The sequence below is a fragment of the Prionailurus viverrinus genome, chromosome B4, assembly GCF_022837055.1.
Source record: "Prionailurus viverrinus isolate Anna chromosome B4, UM_Priviv_1.0, whole genome shotgun sequence".
NCBI lineage: Eukaryota > Metazoa > Chordata > Mammalia > Carnivora > Felidae > Prionailurus > Prionailurus viverrinus.
The window spans coordinates 122260999-122284099 of NC_062567.1; the positions used below are offsets into that span (position 1 = coordinate 122260999).

General features: G+C 40.9%; 1 protein-coding gene across 5 annotated transcripts in view; it reads right to left on the reverse strand.

The window, feature by feature from the left end:
• SLC41A2 (solute carrier family 41 member 2) overlaps nucleotides 1–19391 on the reverse strand; it is a 127589-nt gene extending 108198 nt beyond the window's left edge. The window contains exon 1 of one of the 5 annotated variants that reach the window (XM_047867604.1): nucleotides 19283–19391. The gene's annotated coding sequence lies outside the window, so the exon portion shown is untranslated. Of the gene's footprint in view, nucleotides 1–13395; nucleotides 13468–14430; nucleotides 14452–19121; nucleotides 19143–19180; nucleotides 19200–19282 lie in introns of those variants that run through there. The other 4 variants (XM_047867607.1, XM_047867605.1, XM_047867606.1 and 1 more) reach the window with 4 other exon arrangements.
• Between the last annotated feature and the right edge of the window lie 3710 nt (nucleotides 19392–23101).

Consider the following 23101-nt stretch of genomic DNA (forward strand, 5'->3'; position numbering starts at 1 on the left):
TATGGAGGATCCTCAAAGAATTAAAAATAGAACTACCATATGATCTAGCAATTCCACTTCTGGGAACATATCCAAAGGAATGATCTTTGGATCATTGAAAAGATATCTGTAGCCCTGTGTTCAGAGCAGCATTATTTACAATAGCCAAAACATGAAACAACCTAAGAGTCCACTGAAAGGTAAGTGGATAAAGAAGTTGTGGCGTGCGTGCGTGTGTGTGTGTGTGTGTGTGTGCATGTGTGTGTGTGTACATAATGGAATATTATTCAGCCATAAAAAAATAAGGAAATCCTGCCATGTGCAACAACATGGATAAATCCTGAGGGCATTATGCTAAGTGAAATAAGGCAAAAAGAGAAACACAAATACCACATGATCTCATTTATATGTAGAATCATAAGAAAAAGAAAAGAAAAGAAAAGAAAAGAAAAGAAAAAAGAAAGGAAAGGACCCAAACGCAGAAAAAGAATCAGATTTGGGATAACCAGAGATGGGGCCAGGGGAAGAGAAGGGCGAATTGGAACAAAAAAGGTTAAAGAGTACAAACTTCCTGTTACAAGATACACAAGTACTAGGGATATAATGTGCAACATGATGACTATAGTTTCCTCAGCTCTATAACATATAAAAGTTGTTAAGAGAGTAAATCTTAATTTTCACCACAAGAAGAAAGGGTTTTTTCCCTCATTTCTTTTTATTCTCTCTATATGGCTTGATGGATGTTAACTTACTATAGTAATTACTTCACAGTCTAAACTTTATGCTGTAAACCTGAAACTCACACAGTGACATATGTCACTTATATCTCAATAAAACTGGAAAAAAATTAAATAAATATATATATAAAATTTAAAAAAAAATTTAATGATCTTTTCTAAAAACTAAGCGTACATAACAATCTCTATCAAAATAACACCAGTATTCTTCACAGAGCTAGAACAAATAATCCTAAAATTTGTATGGAATCAGAAAAGACCCAAAATAGCCAAAGCGATCTTGAAAAAGAAAACCAAAGCTGGAGCCATCACAATCCCTGACTTCAAGCTGTATTACAAACCTGTAATCATCAAGACAGTACGGTAGTGGCACAAAAACAGACACTCAGATCAATGGAACAGAATAGAGAATCCAGAAATGGACCCACAAACGTATGGCCAACTAATCTTTGACAAAGCAAGGAAGAATGGCCAGTGAAATAAAGACAATCTCTTCAGCAAATGGTGCTGGGAAAACTGGACAGCAGCATGCAGAAAAATGAACCTGGACCACTTCCTTACACCATACACAAAAACAAACTCAAAATGGATGAAAGACCTAAACGTAAGACAGAAGGCCTCAAAACCCTCAAGGAGAGAGCAGGGAAAAACCTCTTTGACCTTGGCCGCAGCTACTTCTTACTCGACACATCTCCGGAGGCAAGGGAAACAAAAGCAAAAATGAACTATTGGACCTCATCAAAATAAAAAGCTTCTGCACAGCAAAGGAAACAATCAGCAAAACTAAAAGGCAACCAACAGAATGGGAGAAGATATTTGTAAATGATATAACAGATAAAGGGATAGCATCCAAAATCTATAAAGAACTTATCAAACTCAACACCCAAAAAACAAATAATCCAGGGAAGAAATGGGCAAAAGACATGGATAGACACTTCGCCAAAGAAGACATCCAGATGGCCAACCAACACATGAAAAAAATGCTCAACATCACTCACCATCAGGAAAACACAAATCAAAACCACAATGAGATCACCTCACACCTGTCAGAATGGCTAAAACTCACAACTCAGTCAACAACAGATGTTGGTGAGGATGCAGAGAAAGAGGATCTCTTTTGCACTGCTGGTGGGAATACAAACTCTGGAAAACAGTATGAAGGTTTCTAAAAAAATTAAAAATAGAACTACCCTATGTCCCAGCAACTGCACTACTAGGTATTTATCCAAGGGATACAGTTGTGCTGTTTTGAAGGGCCACATGCACCCCAATGTTTATGGCAGTACTATCAACAATAACCAAAGTATGGACAGAGCCCAAATGTCCTTCAATAGATGAATGGATAAAAAAGATGTGGTATGTAGTATGTGGTAGTATATGTGTATATACTCAGCAACCAAAAAGAATGAAATTTTGCCATTTGCAACTATGTGGATGGAACTAGAGGGTATTATGCTAAGCGAAATGAGTCAGAGAAAGATAAATATCATAGGACTTCACTCATATGAGAAGCTGAAGATATAAAACAGATAAACATAAGGGAAGGGAAGCAAAAATAATATAAAAACAGGGAGGGGGACAAAACATAAAAGACTCTTAAATACAGAGAACAAACCGAGGGCTGCTGGAGGGGTTGTGGGAGAGGGGATGAGCTAAATGGGTGAGGGGCATTAAGGAATCTACTCCTGAAATCACTGTTGCACTATATGCTAACTTGGATGTAAACTAAAAAATTAATTAATTAACTTTAAAAAATAACTGTACGTTTTAACACCAAGAATGAAGAAGGGAGCGGTGCCTGGCTAGCTCAGCTGGAAGAACTTGATCTTGGAGTTGTGAGTTTGAGCCCCATGTTGGGTGTAGAGGTTACTTAAAATGAATAAATAAATTAAAACTTAGAAAAAATATTATATGGGGTGCCTGGGTGGCACAGTTGGTTGAGCATCTGACTTCAGCTCAGGTCATGATCTCGCAGCTCATGAGTTTGAGCCCCACATCGGGCTCTCTGCTGTCAGCACCGAGTCCGATTCGGATCCTCTGTCCCCCTCTCTCTGCCCGCGCCCCTACTCATATTCTCTCTCTCTCAAAAACAAACATCTAAAAAAATAAATACAATAATTAAAAAAAAAAAAAAAGAATGCAGAAGAGACAAAATCTTAGACCAAAAGACAGCCTTTCCATTAAACACATTTAGATTAATGAAGAACTCACTCCATGTTCCCCATAAAAGTACTGTCATGGGACAGCACTGGTCTACAGAGTCACATCAGAGAACCACTGACTTAAAGAAATATAAACTAATAATACCAGATACTCCTTATGAATTCAACTTTGGTCACAAAAATGAAAAACACTAGTTCAAATTGCTTGTTTTTAAAAGTTAGGTGGGGCGCCTAGGGTGGCTCAGTCCGTTAGGCGACCCACTTCGGCTCAGGTCATGATCTCGCGGTCCGTGAGTTCGAGCCCCACGTCGGGCTCTGTGCTAACAGCTCAGAACCTGGAGCCTGTTTCAGATTCTGTGTTTCCCTCTCTCTGATCCTCCCCCGTTCATGCTTTGTCTCTCTCTGTCTCAAAAATAAATAAACGTTAAAAAAAAATTAAAAAAAAAAAAAGTTAGGAAAAGCAGCATATTGTATGTGTGTTGATTTACTACATCATTATCTTGGAGAAAATCTGTTCCTGGTGCCGGAGGAGGCATTGTTTGATTGCAAAGGCTAAATAATACACTTGAAAAATCCAACAGAGCTGTGAGTTACCAGGCCTGTCCTGCCTAATTACTAACAAAGGCACTAAATGAGAGCTTAATACTTTGTTATCTTCCCACAAGAAAACTGTTTTGAGTTAATCTGTTACCAGCATTCTCACAGTTAGTCAAAAAATCTCAAAACTTGTCCATCAGGTGGGTATATTTATATAAATATATTTGTATAAATTGTATGTATTCGTATAGTGTGCATTCTGCTCCCTTCTGTTTTCTCTTTGACTATGTTTTCTGGTTAGTTATTCAAATGTAGGTAGTTACCACGGAGGATGTATTATGTGGTCAGTTAGTTTTCAGAGAGGTTAGGGCAGACCTCAGCTGACATACAAAATTATTTTCTAGTTTCATAAAAAATTTTGGTTCATTCTTTTGAATAATACTCAGTAAGTACTTAATTGTTTAATTGTATAATCAGTTCATAAAGAAAGATCATGTCTAGTTAATTTGCTTTTTGCAGCACCTAGGCAACAAATTGCCTTTAAGTATTTTCATTTTAAGATCTAAACCTGTGTAAACGTAAATCCTCACCAATTTCTCTCAATGATCAACTCCTTTCACTTAAGCAAAAATTATGTTTAAAAGTCTTTTGAGATATCAGTTTCATGACCTGAACACTTCAGGTTCCCCGTTTCTTATCCACAATTCCCTTTTCCTAAGGATTTTCCATCAAATCACCTTTCTCAGAGCTCATCCCAATAAGCTCTTAAACAATCGTCCCTCTGGTTTTCTCACGTTCACCCCGACACCACTCTCTGCCATTTTACTGTGACCTCATGCCAACTCCTCCTTCCTTGAACGCTCATCAGAACCTGGGAGGACACTCTAGTCCCATCTATGGGGATCATAGACCTTGACTACTGATTTGTACTGAAGAAGTCTCTTCTCATTTGAGCTAGCCCTGCCACTTTTACTGAAATCATTTCTCATTTTTAGCCCTTGATTTCATTAGCTTCATCCACTGGGCTCCCTATATCGCTTATTTTGGGTTCCTAATGTTTCACAATAACTCACTGCCTTCTACTAGATTACCAAACCCAGGTAAATTATTCGCTCTCCTCTAAACTTCCTTCATTCAATCCAATCTCCTTTATTCAGCTTTTCCACTTCTATACTTCCTACCAAATTGTTCCTAACAGCCAGGAACAATTCATCTCATTCAAAAGGTGATGATAAAAGTATACCACCTCAAAGAAATCTACCCCGAGGCACCTGGGTGGCTCAGCTGGTTAAGCGACCAACTCTTCATTTTGGCTAAGGTTATTGCTTCTCGGCCTTTTGGCCAAGATCAAGTGTTGATTTTGGCTCAGGTCATGATCTCATAGTTTATGAATTCAAGCCCGCATGTGGGGCTCTGTGCTGACAGCATGAAGGCTGCTTGAGATTCTGTCTCTCCCTCTCTCTCTCTACCCCTCCCCCACATGCATGTGCTCTCTATCAAAATAAACACTTAAAAAAAAAAAACTACCCAAATTAATGTAGGATTAAAGGTACAGAGAGGAAAGAACAGTCAAAATTTATTGCCAACAATAATTAGTAATTTTCCTATCACAGTTTTAAAGAGAGAATTTAAAAAAATTTTTAAGTTTTTATGTTATTCTTTGAGACAGCATGCACGTGAGGGGGGCTAGTGGGGGGGGAGAGCGGTGGGGAGGGGGGTGCGTAGCAAGAGACAGAGCAAGAGAGAGCAAGAGAGAGCGAGAGAGAGCGAGAGACAGAGAGAGAGAGAGAGAGAGAGAGGGAGAGAATCTCAAGCAGGGCTCAATCCCACGAACCTTGAGATCATGACCTGAGCTGAAATCAAAAGTGGGACGCTTAACTGACTGAGCCACCCAAGCGCCCCAGGAATTTTTCTTTTAAATGAAAGGTATCCATTTGGTTTCCCAATGCCAACTCCCACATGGCACAGATGACATGTTGTGTTTCTTATGATATTTGAATGTATCACTTGGCCCTCAAAAGGTAAAAAATCAATTTGTAATATAAAAGAAATCTCCAGAATTCCAAATGCACCCTCTTGGCTTGGCAGAGGTATATATTTCAAGGTATCCAGTTAAGAATGTAGAACTAGGGGGAAAAAAGCATATAAATGTCTTCTGCTCACATCCTGTAGCTAAACAAGGAAAAGGAACCATCCCACAGTAACAATTCTAAAGAATGAAGGTGAGCCCACTTAATAGCTATCCCACAGGCTTTATAAGGGGTTAAGCCTCAAATTGGTCCAAACAACAGATGAGCTATAGTAATTTACATATCTCATAATTTTTATCATTGTTGAGCTCATTTAAAGGTAGTTGGAGGGGCCCCTGGGTGGCTCAGTTGGTTAAGCGTTGGACTTTTGACTTTGGTTCAGGTCATGATTTCATAATTGTGAGATCAAGCCCCATGTCAGGCCTGAGCATAGAGCGTGCTTAAGATTCTCTCTCTGTCTCAGCAGCGGGGGGGGGGGGGGGGCCTGGGTAGCTCAGTCAGTTGAGCATCCGACTTTGGCTCAGGTTACAAACCTGTGGTTCATGAGTGCAAGCCCCACGTTGGGCTCTGTGCTGACAGCTCAGAGCCTGAAGGCTGCTTTGGACTGTGTGTTTCCTTCTCTCTTTGCCCTTCCGCTGCTCATGCTCTCTCTCTCCCTCCCTCAAAAAATAAATAAACATTAAAAAAAATTTTTTAAATAAAATTAAAAAAATAAAAAAATATTCTCTTTCTCCCCCTCTGCCCCTGCCTCACTCTTTTTCTCTCTCTCAAAAAAAAATAATAAATAAAATTTAAGAATGGTTTATTTAGAAGGATACGTCAAAATCAAGCTAATGATTCAACTAAAACATATCCCAGAGTTAAGCCATTTCTACTTACCGAGAAAATGTTGACAGAATAAATATGTATGTCCAAAGAACTATGTGTATTGCATAAACAAAGTACAGTTTATTCTACCAAGTGCCATCAGTTAGATTACATCTAGTCCCTATCAAACCAACCAACTGAAAAATGAGGAAAAAATTCAACCATTTAACTAGATATTGTGATTAAATTCAGAGCAATACACAAATAGTTTTAATAACACAGGAAGCCAACTATTACCAAGAACATCAGTTAGTGCTACTGTTTGAAAAAAACTTGAGGAATAGTTGGGTGGCAAACAAGTTTAATCAGAGAACTCTGTTTTGAAGTTGAGAAAGCGCTTTTCAACAACAAAACAGTTTATTTCTCCTACTCTGTCTTCAACATTTCTTACACGTATCTTATTCAAAAATTACCACTTACCACTCTCTCCTTCAATTGACAAGCTATTGACATTCATTAATTTCCTGCAAACTCCTGCTGAGAACATCACCTTCTCATCAATCATTCATGTATAAAGTCATAAGAAACTTTAGAAATAATAGCTACAGACAGAGTTGCTACTGAAAACTGGTATTTTTCTTTTCTTTAATAAATATTGAGGCCCCTCCCTTTTTTTTTTTACTTCAGCAGCAAGGAAACTGATAGCTATAGTTAAAATTCAAATCTATGATTAATGTATTCATCTTAATGTTATACTCCTAGTTTTACTTTGTCTAGTACTAGTCTTGTAATTCTTTTTTTAAAAAGCCAACATTTCTTGTAGGTGTTGTTTTTTTATAAACTGACTCAACACCTCTGTGTAAAAGATAGTGTACATAAGAATAAAACATAAATAATGCATTTCCTTACCAGTGTTCTCTGGCACTTGTAAGTCTAAAGTACCTAAATTTAGAAAGTAAGTAATGACTTCATCAGCATTTCAAATTTTAAACATTTTTCCGAACTCCTACAAAAGTATACTTTCATACTTTTCCCCCATAACACATCCTTATATTCTTACAGAGAATTCAACCCTGAAAAGGTAAACCCACTTCTAGACCAACATAAAATATACCATCAGCTCTGCGTATAATTGAACTAAAAATTGAAAATGAACTCTTTCAGAATTTTAAGGTACAGAAAGGATGCCAATGTTCCAAAGTTTAAAAGAAAAAAAAATCCTATTTTTAAGAACAGAGAAAGGAAGAAAAAAGCTGATGTGTCAAAATTTAAAAGAAAAACGAAACTTTCTTTTTAAGAAAAGAGAAAGGAAAAAATGATTTGCCACAGATGAAGTCAGCATTTTTTTCTACATTTTAAGACCAGGAGGGTCCCATAATTTTCACAGTATCTCATTGCAACTATTTACTTAAAGCACTTCTACTCACCCACAGCTCCCCCCTCCCCCGGCCCCAGATCTCAGAGGTGAAGCAGTGAACTGATGGGCAGGCCAATTACATTACCTTCCAAAGTGATAAAACAGCACAGCTCCCTCGAGGAGGTGTTCCTCAGGCGGCAGCCTAACACCACCTTCCCCCGCTGGGACACCTGCTCAATGGCACCGCCCAGAAAGATGAAGTTGATTTTCTACCTTCCCAGGCTGTGCTTTCCCTCAAGGGTGCTCCCTGGTACATAGCGCTGTGAAGTCAGTTCAAGTGCACAGACTCAGTACAAGAGACGATACACAGATGAGGTAAACTACAGGTACACAGTGTTATGTTACTTGATTATCTTGGCAACAAAGTGAAACAATGGCCTAACTCCGTATCTTTACTCCCTGCAATCAAGTCTCTTCTCTACCCTTTGGTCAGGGCTGTGTACCTTTTTACTCAAATACCAGTTGGGCGGGGGCGGGGGGGGGGGGGGGGGGGCGGGGGACGGGGAAAAAGGTTGGGGGAGGCTCTGGGTCCAACTTGAAGTTCAAGCTAACTATACTCAAAGCCACCTAAAAACCAGCCTAGTTGTCATGATGGTCTTTGCTCGTAAAAACATCCTGACTACCCTTCCTTCTTTCCCTGCTCATTTGAAACTGTTCTTCTAATTCCCACTAGATAGAGGGAGGTTTTTTTAAATTATTTTTTTTTTTTTGGTCTTCAGTGCAAAAAAAAAAGAAGAAGAAGAAGAAGAAGAAGAAGAAGAAGAAGAGGCAAAGATACACAAAACTTGTTTATTCTGGAAACCCATCATTCCGAGATAATCACTGATGACATAGTGGTATATAACTTTACTATATTTTTATATATATATATATATATATATATATATATATATTCAAAACAAAAATAGGTTTATATTGTACATATTATTTTACATCCTGCCTTTTGCATTTCATAAAATATCCCCCCAAATTTCCTTATCAATATTACTCTACTGAGTTACTATTAATGGTTACTTACAATTTCCTCTTTCTGAAATTCCTCAGAGCTCTAAACTTGCCTCTTCCTTCCTACTTCTCCCTCTGCACTCATCTCTCAATAAGAACAGCACAACCAAAAAGCAACAGCCTTCATTTAAAGAACACAACCTAAACACTGCCAGATAGCTGACAAACGGTTGCATTCATTTTTCATAGCCATGATTTCATTTATACTTTATACTTGTTACATAATTGCAGATGAATAACTACATGTGCCCACCAAGCTCCAAAGCAGGGCCAGATTACCACCAAGTCTATGGCGGGTCTCCCTCATAATCCATCACATGTAATTCAAAATGACTCATATAATTCAGAGTAACTCCAGGGACTCCTAGGTGGCTTAGTTGGCTAAGTGTCCCAACTCTTGATCTCAGTTCAGGTCTTTTTCTCAGGGCTGGGAGTTCAAGCCCTGCACTGGGCTCCACACTGGGTGTGGAGACTACAGTAATAATAATAATAATAATAATAATAATAATAATAATAACACCCCCAAAGTAAGAGTCACAAAAAGGTATTATTTTTCCCAAGACTACCTCACTGTTTCTTTAAAAAACATTAATTTTTTTCTCTCTCTTTTGGTACTTCCTTGCTAATGCTCAAACACATGCTTGGATTGCCTAGTAAGCACTGCCCCCAGGGTTGAGAAAGGGATAGGTTTTGTTCTAAAGAGTAATAGCATTTAGAATTCAGATTACAAAATCTATTCACAAAATCCCATACCTGAGTATACAGATTTCAGTCAAGTACGTTTTGAAAAGGAGAGAATATTAACTGTCTGTTCAAAGTTGTAGACCCGATGTGGAATCACTGGCAAATGCGTTATGCTGTGTTTGAAACTGTACAAAGCTTACCGAGATATTTACTATGCTTTCATTAAATGGGTTAATCAATAACAGGGCTTGCACTGAGTGATTTTACGGGGAAATTTCAAGTGACTCATTTAGCACATCTCCACACTTCAATTACGAGAGATGAGCTTCTTACAAAAACTTAAATGTCAAGAAGTGTCCACACGCCAATGATATTGACAGTAGTTAAGTCAAACTGCTGTGTCTTAAATCCTGACTTTTACTAGCTGTGGGATCTATGCCTCTATATCTCCGTTTCCTCATGAAAAACAAACAAACAAACAAACAAACCTCCCTAACTGGGTTTTCATAAAGATTAAATGACTTAATACACGTAAAATGCTTACATCAGTGTACTGAGTCTTCAAAATATGTTTAGCTAATTATCATTATGCATCATTAGTTTTATACTTTATAAAAGGTTCAAAACCTAATATTCCACCTCTTTCTCCCCATACTAGGGAATATACTATACCATACAATCACAAAAATATTATAAATTGCTAGGTTGAACCCCTGGCTTATAACTTTCAGATCAACTGTTTTGTCCCAATTTTCTCTAAAAAAAATAAACTGAGGTTAAATATTTATCTTTTATACAACTTATCCAATCTTGCTTTTAATTACACTGCCAGTATGCTATAAAGCGGTGTGTGTGTGTGTGTGTGTGTACATATATATATATATATATTTATATATATATATATATTTATATATATATTTATATATATATATATATATATATTTTTATATATATATATATATATATATATATATATATATTGACCAGTTTGTACATACACTAAACAGTACACGTACTGAACAATACGGGTCTTCAGGAAACCGGTACTTTAAAAGAAAAAAAGAAAATGAAAGCTGAAATAGGAAGTAGCTCTAATATTGTTGTTAAGTTTACACACCATACCTGGTGTATCTTTCATTTTTAAAACGATATCTAAATAACATTTTTACAGTTTACAAGGGACACAGACTACCTTAAACCGTAAGGTTTATTCTAGACTGAAAACTAAGTCTACTCAACCAGAACATGACGCACTAGAAAGACAGAATCCATCATGAGTCTGCCTGGGGTTATTTTGAAACCTTATCATCTGTGAATGCTAGAGTACAAGAGTTTTCTGCTTTAAAAAAAAAGAAAAGAAAAGAAAAGAAAAGAAAAGAAAAGAAAAGAAAAGAAAAGAAAAAAGAAAAGAAAAGAAAATGTTATTAAAAATTCTTTGTTAATTATTTATCTAAAAACATAGAGGAAAGTGGCAGAGTGTGAAGAAAATAGCAGACAGCACTCTGGACTCTCACATAGTCTTCTTCGAAAACCTGGGAGACAGACATGTTCATACCCAGCAGTTTGGGAAACTGAGTCTTGAAGAGGTTAAGTAATATGCCCAAGTTGTAAAGTTAGTAAGATAAAGATACAGGACTTGAATTCATGGCTTGCTGACTAACCAGCTCATGATAAGGAAGATGCTACAGGCATTCTCTGTGTTATGATCCTTCTGTCCCAGAGCAGGCCATGGGGGACAAGGATTACAGAACCAAGATCCTTCCAACACTCGTTCTCAACTCTGCTCATGCCTAACACTGGAATCCAGTAAATTGGGTTCAAGTTATTTTTTAACACAGCTGATGGTTCAAGAATGAAAACAGCTCCTTCTGAAGTCTCATCCCTAACTCACAGGTGAATTCTCTGCATTTTCTTCGATTATTCAATTAATAAGTTAACAAGTATTTCCTGAAGACCCAGAAATGTAGCGGTATCATAAATTGCCCTTTTATAAGTCACATATAAAACTGCAGAAAAGGAAGAGACCACTTCTATCTTAGTAGTACCTGCCCCCCCCCCCGCAAATGCTCTTTCTTTGCAAAACATTATTGCCCTTATTTACACAAAGGTCATCCTTTACTAGTTTATGAGCTTTTGATACAAAATTCTGCGTATTTCCTATTCAACATTAGTCAAAATGTAGGTGTTCACTAAATACCTGTTGAAGGAAGGAATGAACAAAACAATGGTGAACAAAACCTTAAAGAACAGGTAAGATTTAGGTGCGCCTGCGTGGCTCAGTCGGTTGAGTGTCCAACTTCAGCTCATGTCATGATCTCATAGCTTGTGGGTTTGAGCCCCACCTCGGGCTCTGCACTGACAGCTCAGAGTCTGGAGCCTGCTTCAGAGTGTATCTCCTTCTCTCTCTGCCCCTTCCCTGCTCATACTGTCTCTCTCTCTCTCTCTCAAAATAAATAAACATAATAATAAAAAAAATTTAAAGAACAGGTAAGATTTAGAGAGATGGGAAAAAAGGTAGGGGTTGGGGGAGAGTGGATTCCAACAAGGTGACTGGTTACCATCCATAAAACTGCTGGGGAAAATAGACAGGTCTATGTGGAACATTCATGTCACTATGTAGCAAAATGGTGAACTGGGTAAGATCTGGAATTCCTTAGTAGGGTGTTTAGGACTTCCTTTTCTTTATCTATCTATCTATCTATCTATCTATCTATCTATCTATCTATCTATTTATAGCAAACAGGAGAGAGGGGCAGAGAGAGAGAGAGAGAGAGAGAATCCCAAGCAGGCTCCTATCTATTTATTTATTTATAGTGAGCGGAGGGGGGGGAGGGGGCAGAGAGAGAGAGAGAGAGAGAGAGAGAGAATCCCAAAAAGGATCCACCTCCATGCCCAGTGCAGAGCCCAACGTGGGGCTTGATCCCATGACCCTGGGATCATGACCTGAGCTGAAACCAAGAGTCAAATGCTCAACCCACTGGGCCACTTAGGTGCCCCTAAACATTTACTTTTAATGCAGAGCAATTATTTGTTTAAATTAAACCCTATGTGAAATCCCTATATATAAAACAGGAACAGATAAAGCAGTACAGAGTGAAGCACCCTGCTTCCCATCCACTAGGTTTCTACCTACCTAACTTGAGAAGACCCAGAAGCCCCTCATGAGAGCACAATTTGAAAAACACTGGGTTAAAGAAAGGTCTGGAAGGGCAGATACCAAAGTGCTCAGAGTATTTACTTCTCAAGAACCAGGTTGGCCTCGGTCGTGGGGTAGGGTAAGGAAGGACTTGAAACACCACTTTCGCTTTTTAAATCCTGTATATTTTTATATTATCTGTACTTTTGCTTATATTGAGCACTTTTGTTTTAAAGTTTATTTATTTATTTTGAGAGAGAGAGCAGGAACGAGTGTGAGCGGTGGAGGGACAGAGAGAAGGAGAGAGACAATCCCAAGTAGGCTCTGCACTGTCAGTACAGAGCCTGACTAGGGGCTTGATCTCACAAACCACAGGATCATGACCTAAGCCGAAATCAAGAGTTGGACCGTTAAGTGACTGAACTACCCAGGGGCCTTTATTGAGCACTTTTTATTTTTTAATTTAAAAAGTAATAAATAAGAAACCATTGCTCTAAAATGGCACTTTCAATGGTTAAATTTCAAGTGCACTGCCACATTGTAATGAATCATTTCCCTATAGCAGGGCATTTTCTTGACTAAACTACATTGCACCGAAAATGAACATCTTGGTGCATAATAATTTCCCATATTTAGAATGATTTCCTGAGGATAAATTTATACAAGTTAGCAGCTTCAATTTAGGTTCTACAATGCACTGCTTAAAATAGGACTCTGTAGAACATAAAAATACAAGACTCAGTAAGTATTTTTAAAAAAGCCATCCCATATTAGCAAAATTAGATTCTAGCACTCATGTTTAAGCTACATAAAATCTAATTTACAAAACTAATTAGCCAAGTTTCCACATCTCAAAAGTATATTAAAGAGAAATTTGAATCAGAACTTGAAATCTCTCTACCTTTCATGAATTTTTCATAACTTCTCTTGCCACTTATCGAAACCATACACTTAAAGAATTTTTCCTTCACAGTTGGGTTTCACAATCTAATTCTGTGAAGTCACAGTACTGTGACAGTACAATCATTCTCTGGCAACAAACTGACATCATTAAATTCTTATTTGTAAGTTCTTTGGGTGTATGGATGTTCTATTTTTACTTCTTCTAAAACCAAAATTTATTCTCTGTTGCCTCTCCACTAAGCTCATATGATTGATACATTTTAATCTAATTTATTCTCTTTGTTCCTAACCATCTTTATAAAACTGTCTTCTGGTGAGTGCTCCGAAAATGCCCATCCAAACAAAATATAAATGACTGCTAGATTGCCTCCTCGTACGAACAATCTGTCAATGCTCTGTAGTCCTTGGGAAGAAAAACTCCCAGATCAGAAAGTCTCTTCTTTTTCTTCTCTCTGCTACTGCTTTAGAATAACATTAGAGTACTTTTTGTTAAATATTATCTTTTAAATAAATCAATATGATTCTATCACTAACATGATTCCAAATGAGAAAACAAGAATTGATGGGGGGGGGGGGGGGGGATGGGGAGAGAAAGAGAGAGGTAGAGGGACAGAGGGAGAGAGAGAATCATAAGCATGGGGCTTGATCCCACAACCCTGGGATCATGACCTGAGCTGAAATCAAGAGTCAGACGCCCAACCAACGAAGCCACCCCAGGCACCCCCCAAAAAAGAATTTCTAATAAAACCTTTTTCTTTTTCCAAAAGCAAGTATTATTAGAAACATCAAGGTCATTTCTACTACCATGTAACAGTTCTAATACACAGGATATTTAGACTCTATCAACAAAGATTTTCTTAATCCCTACTGGGTACCAAGCACTAAGCTAAATGCCAGAGGTTCAACATGAGACAGATCTTTCCATCAGTGCAAAGGCACTTAGGCAGACAATAAGTCTTTATGAAATGGGAGGTTCCATTTCATAGAAGAAAGATTCTTTAGAAAAAATAGATTAGAACCAAATTTGGAATACCTGTAACACTGGGCCAAGGAATTTGCGGTTTGTATTTGAGTAGAGAAAGACCAGGCACTCAGAAGTATCTCTGGAAAATAATTAATCTAATCAGACCCTTTTCAGTGGCTTCTCATTTCCTCTAAAATAAATCCAAATTCTTTAACAAGGTTAACTAAATCCTGTATAATCATTCCCATCCACCTTTGCCTGTGGTCACACAGGCTTTTTGTCTATTTCCTCTATTGCAGACATTTTCAAACTTTACATATTACAATCTAGTAACTATGTGTGACACATTTTCTTTTTTAAAAGATGCAGATCACAGGGGCACCTGGGTGGCTCAGTCGGTTAAGTATCCAACTTCAGCTCAGGTCATGATCTCATGGTCTGTGAGTTCGAGCCCCACATCAGGCTCTGTGCTGACAGCTCAGAGCCTGGAGCCTGCTTTGGATTCTGTGTATGTCTCTCTCTCTCTGCCCCCCCCCCCCCCAATCTCTCTCTCTCTCTCTCTCAAAAATAAAATAAAAACATAAAAAAAAAATTTTTTTTAATAAATAAATAAATCAAAGATGCAGATCACAATCCACTAAATTGAATTTACAATCTACTGGTAGCTGCCCAGGAGCCTGCAGTTTGAAAAATACTGCTTTAGTATACCACCCTCTCTCTCCCTTCTTGGCCTTTCCGTATGTTCCTGTTTCCTGAAACTCTTGCTCATCCTCACTCTTCCCTTTCACCTGGCTACTTCCTATTCCACTTTGTGACCTTGGGGCTCAGCCATCACTTCCCCTGACCCTCTCAGATTGGGTTCCCCTCTTCTGGTCCCAAAGTACTCTAAGCTTTCTAACATTTATTACGCTTTATTGTAATTGTTTCTGCACTAGCTGTCTCTCTAGGCTGTAAACTCCATGAGAGCAAGGACCCATTCTTGTTCACTGCTGAATCCCAAGGGCCCAGCCCAGTGCCTATTAGACACTCAGTAAATAAATACTGGAGGAGTAAAACAAGTTAGGAAAAAGACTTAATAATCTATACATTTAACCATACAATGAAATGATCACCCACTTAAAAAAACTCTTCCAAGGAAAACATGACCTCAGCTCCAATTTTATAAATGATTAATTTCCTAGGCTAGTCTACGAAACGCAAGAGGATGGCTTCTTATTTTTCTAATGACAGCAGAACCTTCACTCCTCTGAGTAGGAGAAATCGGGATTGAAGGGGGGCCATGGAAGGGACACTTTTCTCTTACCCCAGCAGCAATTCCTCTGAGAAAGTGATTTACCTAAGGGCTAAGATAAGAATAAAGGTCAATATTCCAGACAGGCCCCGCCCCCAAGCTCTCACTGGCTGTCTGGAACTTGGACGCCTTCAAAGAAAGTTTCCTTTCCCATTCCAACCCCTAGAAGGTAAACTTCCTGATTCAGGACTTTCCCTCCCTGCAGGTGAGACCTGTACCTTAGGTGCTACAGTTGCCTCTAGGTAGGCAAATTAAGAAGGAATAGAGAAAGCAGGGATCTAAACTAAGTTTTCCAATCCAGCTTTACCAGAAATAACAAACTATTTTAACAGTATTTTCATCTTCATCTGGTTTCTTTACTCTGATCTCAAGAAACCAGAATCTGGAGACAGAAGGGGTGTAATTAGCACACTGAAAAGCTTACACATGCACAACAGTCATCGCAATCTGACTTCAGGGTCCTAGGAGGAGAGTAGCATGGAGAAGCAAGGTGGGGAAAAGGGGAAGAGGAATGGAATGAAGGAGAAAAAGGTTCTTCCACTTGTGCTATTTAGAATTTCTCTTGGGCAAAAATATCTCGATATATTGAATCTATCTTCATATCCTACAACCTTCCCTTCCAAATTCTCATTCTTGCTTTTCTTGACTCTTCTTCCAGACCTTTTATGCTGTCCAAAGATCTCCATTTTCAACACCCACACTTCTAGAAATACAGCAAGTTTTGCCAAACCCGCAAAATGTTCCATGATCTCATACTACTTACCTCTCTTATCCTTCTTCAAGTCAAAATTCCCATTTCCTCAGTGTAGCTGATCAAGGGGAAAGCAATCTGAATAAATCCATTCACATTAAGATAGAATAACTGATTGACAGTCCTAGCCTTTGAACCCTACTGGAGATATATATGCCTTATATATATTAAAACACATACAGTATTTTTAAGTTACAGAAATCTAACTACAATAATCTCAGAGAAAAGATGAGAGGTGCCTAGAAGTCCACCATAAAGGAGGCAGGGTCTGCTCTGACCACCATTTCCCAGGGATCATGTCCCCAAATTGTTTCTACTTTTCATTGTCCTCGACTCTCAGTCCTTAATAAGTGACACTAAAAACTCCAGAGTGCAGAGAAGGCCACCTTGGAAAACATTTGTAGCCTCGGGACATTTACATATCCTTTGGGTGAGTCAGTAACAAACTATTAGTTTGGATGGGTGATATTTTCAACATGTTTGATAATCATTCCATTAGCTAAAAGAAAAACATACACTCAGCTTATACAGTGAAATTATGCATTCTATGAAGGAAGTCAATGAGGCATAAAAGGGTTAAATGTTTGCATTGTTATATAATTTAGTAGTTGAAAAGCAGGATTGGGCTTTTCTTCACACTTTTATTCAGCTGCTTATCCATTAATTCCACTTGGAAATCTTTAATTTTATTTTCTATAACATTTCTGAAATTTGGAAGTATACTTTTGAACAGTCACATTAGGATAATAGGAAAGTGAGCCTGAACTCCTGAGAGACAGGTGCCGTGTCTTTTCCAGTGGTTTTTGCTATAAAAGAGCTGAGGCTAACACTGAATTTGTGTGTACTCAGAAATTAACCACGAAATAAGCATAGTTGCGTTCATTCAGCTCTAAGTGGCTCTTAACTTCAGCGCCATCAGAAAAATTTGCCCCCCCCACAGATGAATACAACTGTAATAAAACTACACGAACTTAGTAAAATAAGACCTTCCACTTTGCTTGAGCATGTAAGTATATGAAATTTTAATTGAATCATTGGTGTTTGCCATTTTTTATTTGTTTAGCTAGCCATCAATCCGAGTTATTTGTAATTACAGTGATAACTGGGACTTTTTTCAAACCAAGCAAAGAATATATGAAAACACCAACTGTGTGTGGTCTCTCTTGTGGCTTTTCTCAAGATACCAGAAAGGGAAACAGGCAGTAAGACACCCAAAAATTGACAGGTTGGGTATTCTGAAAAAAGCATAAATGGCACTTAGTTTCGCCCAAGTAGAAGCACCATGTCACTTGCTATCAGGTTGGTTGGCTTTTTTAAAGTTTACTAGCCCCCAAACCTAAAATTCCGTCCACAAATGAACAATACAACAGTAAAAAGACAAACACCCGACATGTAAGAAAAAAGACAAATAACCCAATTAAAATATAGGCAAAGGATACGAAGAGACATTTCTCCAAAGAAGCCGTACAAACAGCAAATAAGAACACGAAAAGATGCTCAACATGATTGGTCATCAGGTAAATGCAAATCAATACCACTTCCCACCCACTAGCATAGCTATAATAAAAACTACCCAATAGACAGTAACAAGTGTTGGCCAACAGGTGGAGAATTTGGAACCCTCATACACTGGCAGGAATGTAAAAGGTTGCAGCTACTATGGAAAAGTTTGGCTGTTCCTCAACAAGCTAATCATATATACACCCAAGAAAAATGACAGCATATACCCACATAAAAACTTGCACACAAATATTCATAGCAGCATTATTCACAATGACCAAAAGTGGAAACATCCTTAATGTCCATCAAGTGATGAATGCATAGACAGTATCTGAAACTATGCTACACCAATATAAGGGAATAGTACCCAGCCATGAAAAAGAATACGGATACACGCTACAAAACGGATGAACCCTGAAAACACTTTTCTATGCGAAAGAGGCCAGACACAAAAAGTCACCTACTGTATGATTCCATTCATATGAAATTTCCAGAACAGGCAAATCCTTAGGGAAAGGACGTAGATTAATGGTTGCCAGAGGGTGGGCTAAGGGAGAAATGAGAAATGGCTGCTAATGGGTCAAAGGGTTTCATTTTGACGTGATGCTAATGTTCAGGATAGTGGTGATAGTTGCAAAACTTTGTGACTATGTGAAGGCCGTACTTTTGAAAGGGCGAATTTTACGGTGCGTGCAGTATATCTCAATTAAAAAAAAAAAAACCCAAGTGCTCATTTACAGACAGACGACACGTAATATGCATGTAAATGGTAAATACATAATTACATACGAACATATGATCTCTCCATGTAGATGGACGTTTGGGGGGGGGGGGTTAACTGAGATGCGTGTATTTCACTTACATAAAGAAAAGAATCAAAGAGGGCGGGGACACAGAGCAACTGCGGAGCCCTGAAGCAGCGGAGCCGGGGTGTGCCCCGAGCCCGCCTGGCGGCGTCTCCAGCCCAGCTCACCTTCCACCCATCACTCGGCCACCATCCGCTGCCGGGCCCAGCGGGGCTCGGGGCCGCCCGCCCGTCCAGCCGCGGCTGCCGGCAGCCGGCGCCCAGGGCCAGCCTGCGGTCCCGCCCGAGGTGGGGCAGGCGCGGGGGCCCGAGGGGGTGGGGAGCCACGGCGGCTCGGGAGGGGCGCGCGGCCGCTCCCCGTCGCCCCGGCCGCTGGGTCCCGAGCCCGGTCCCGCCCCTCCTCCCTCCAGTACCTGGGATGCGCCCGAACCCGGCGCCGCGGCCAAAGCCCAGCCTTCCCCTCCATTATCACCTGCCCCGGAGCGCGGCCGCGGCGGCCGGTGTAAGGAGAGGGGACCCCGCCTCCTCAGACGCGACCGGGGCACCCGGGGCGGGGGACGGAAGGAGCATTCACCTGGTCCCCAGCGGCGGCGGCGGCGGCGGCGGCTGGCGGCTGCCCGGGGCCGCGGCTCCTTCCTGCTCGCGCGCCTCCTCGCGCCCTCGCCGGCCCGGCGCTGACAGCCCGGGAGCCGGCGCCCGCGGCCCGCTCGCTCCCCGCCCCCGCGCGGCCGCCCCGCGCACGCGCAGCCGCGCCGCCGCCCCAGGGGAAGCGAGCGCCTGGTGATGTGGCCGCGGGGGCGGCGACCTGGAGCGCGAGCGCCGCCCCCTCCCGGACCCCTGGCCGCCCCCTGAAAGCCGCGGGCCCGGGGCGAGAGCGAGGAGAGCACGGGGTCGGGGGCATGGGGTGGGGGGAGGGAATCTTCGGGGAGCCCTACCCGGGAGGGAAGGGCTGTGGCCTTTCGGGAGCCCCCTCCATCCCCGCAGACCCACGCCCATCCACATCGCCAGCTGCTCCTAGGTCCGAACCTCCGAATCTATGACTCATGATTTCTGTTCTCAGACCAGGGGCCTCCTGGTGGCTGGGTTCGTGTTTCCTTCTCGTAGACTGGAATGAAAACCAAAGCGTTTGCAACTCTCCGCTGGCCTTTCCGCGGAGCAGCGCAGCAGGGGCCGAGCCGGAGCCGAGGTCAGAGAGAGAAGGGGGTGGCCCCGTAAGGGGATTGGATTTAGGGCGGCTCCCAGCACCCTCCCGGTGGGAGAGAGGTGGAGAAGCAAAGGGCACGGGCGCGGGGGAAGTGGCCGGGATCCCAAGCCTTTTCAAGTTCGCCACAACCTAGGTGAAAGTGACCAAAGTTTGCAGTGTAAACCGAGAAGTCTTGATCTAACAACTATTGAGCACCTTTTGTATAGGACTCAGGTATTGGCCTACGCTCGGGGGACATTCCAGTGAACAAAACATAGGTGTCGGTCCTCAGGCACTTATTCTGAAAGACTGTCATTTTAAAAATGACACAGCTGGTGGCACTCATTTTCTCAGAGCAAAGTTTCCAACTGTCAGTCACGCCCGTGATTTAGTAGCAGCTTTTCAGGTGCTAAGGGACAGCAGAGCATACGTATATCCAGTTTTGTTTTGTTTTTTTTTTTCTGTTTTTCTCCTTTACAATCAAACTGAGTTTTGACCTTCACATTCAGGGTGAAGTATGCCTCCGTGTCAGGCTTGATCCTGTGCATCAATGCTTTTTATAATGGTGTATGCAGGGTTCTTCATGCCCTGAACGCCATTAGGGGTATGAAAGGATGATTGCAAAGCATACGGAAAAACACAGTGCTTCGTCTGTATTTCCAAGTGGCTTTTGTTCTTACTGTTCTCAATTACATATCACTAGGAGATAAATAGCTGCTCTTAAAAGTTTGCCAGAAGTCAAATTCCAACCAGATAAGTGTTCCTCCCCTGGGTCGAGTAGTCCTTCAGGACTTCTGCGCAAAGTTGGTGTCAGAGAAGCCACCCTCTTCCAGTTTTCAAAATTTTACCACCATTTTCTTCTGATTGATTCTGAGCTGATGGTTTCAACTGCCCTAAATTTCACTCGTTGGCTGTGGTGGGCAATCTACTTAGGCAGTGCTCCACATTCTGTATGCCACAATGTAGTGTGTATTTTTTAAATGTTTTATGTATTTGAGAGAGAGAGAGAACGAGCGGAGGAGGGGCAGAGAGAGAGAGAATCCCAAGCAGGCTTCTCGCAGTCAGCACAGAGCCTGACTGGGGGCATGAACTCACAAACCTGAGATCATGACCTGAGTCGAAATCAAGAGTGGGATGCTTAACCAACTAAGCCACCCAAGTATCCCTATAGAGTGTTTGTTTTGTTTTGTTTTAGATATTTTAAGCTTTAAGTTGGCATCCAAATTGATTACTTTCTTAAGTTTATTATTTATTTTGAGAAAGAGAGAGGGAGGGAAGGGCAGAGAGAAACAGAGAGAGAGAGGGAGAGAATCCCAAGCAGGCTGTGCACTGATAGCACAGAGCTCCACTCGGGGCCCCATCTTAGGAACCATGAGATCATGACCTGAGCCAAAATCAAGAGTCAGATGTTTAACCGACTGAGCCACCCAGGTGCCCCTGAAATCCAAATTTAAATTAAATTTCAACTCTGAAAATAGCGCAAGGTGAATTGGGTCCAGAGACACCCCCTTTAAAAAAATTAGGTCCGAATGTGTGTTGGCAATAGTGATGGCATTACTACTTCGTCTTCTGCCTGACAGCTGGCAACTTAAAATGTGAAGCCAGTGGCTTAGAATTGAGGGTCGGTATTAATCACGGTTGTGATGATTGCTAGACGAAGGCCTGGGACTTATGAGACTGTGTAACCAAGGGACCTGTCTGCTCTAGCAGTAAAAAAGATCTCTTTGAGGAAGTGACATTTAAGCTGAACCTTCAAGAATAAGGAAGAGTTAAGTCGGGCAACAAAGGGAAGGGGGTGGGGTGGGGAGTGCACTTGTTGCTATGGAAACTACAGGTTTGAAGGCTCTTGGGTAGGAACAGGCTTCACCTGTGGCTACAGGGAGGTGCCTGTGCTGAAGGAGAGGTGGGTAGAAGGTTTGGGGGCCACGCTGAAAACTTTAGACTTAATCCTAAAGGCAAAAGGAAGCCACTAAAGAGTTGGAGAGGATCCATCGGGACACCACCCGATTTGTATTTGTAAACGACCTTTCTGGCTGCGGTGTGGAGAATGAGTAAGAAGGGAGCTGCAGAGGGTGTGTGAAGACCAGTGTGCAGGCAATGGAGAGTAGAAGATGGGGGACCGAGAAAATTGATCAGAGTTGGAACCGTAAGCACCTGATCGTTAACTGAACGTAAAAGGTGAGAGAGAGGAAAGGACTCCTAGATGTCTGGTGTGAGCTTATCTCATTGCTGGAGAAGGGGCACTTGGAGGAGGAGGCCTCGAGTGGACAAGTTTGAGTTGCTTTAGATGTGTTGGGTTCGACATCTCAGTGAGACATCCAAGTGATGATGCTGAGTACGTATTTGCAAAATAAATCTGGAACTCAAAGTAGAGATCCGGACTAAAGATGAAATCAAACCTAAAATTAAAAAAAAAATTTTTTTTAACGTTTATTTATTATTGAGAGACAGAGAGACAGAGCATGAGCGTGTGAGGGGCAGAGAGAGGAGGAGACACAGAATTCGAATGAGGCTCCAGGCTCTGAGCTGTCCGCACAGAGCCCGACGCCCAGCTCAAACTCACAAACCCCGAGATCATGACCTGAAGTTAGACGCTTAACCGACTGAGCCATCCAGGTGCCCCCAAACCTAAAATTTTAGAGAGCAAGGAATATGATTTGTTTGTAAGAATTTTACCTCTAAACTTTAAAGAAAATGAGCAGAAGCATTAGTACCTAATACTATGTGTAAGACACCCCACAGAGAATATTTTATGTAATCCTTACCACCCTAGTGGATGGTATTATAATCCTATTCTTCATATAAGGAAACTAAAGGTTAAATTCTTGCTCAAACTTACTTGAATTCCCAATTAAATAAGACCGATTGAATAAGAATCCCTGTGGGTAATTCTGATGATAACTGAGGTTTGGATACTTAAAAGTGCAGACTACTTAAAAGTGGACATACAAACCATATAAAACCCTCATTTTATTTATTTTTTTAAAATGTTTTTTATTTATTTTTGAGAGAGAGAGAGAGAGAGAGAGAGAGAGCAAGCAAGGGGCAGAGCAAGAGGGAGACACAGAATCTGAAGCAGGCTCCAGGCTCTGAGCTGCCAGCACAGAGCCCAGCGTGAGGCTTGAACTCATGAACTGTGAGGTCACGACCTGAGCAGAAGTCAGACGCTTAACTGACTGAGCCACCCAGGCACCTCTGAAACACTCATTT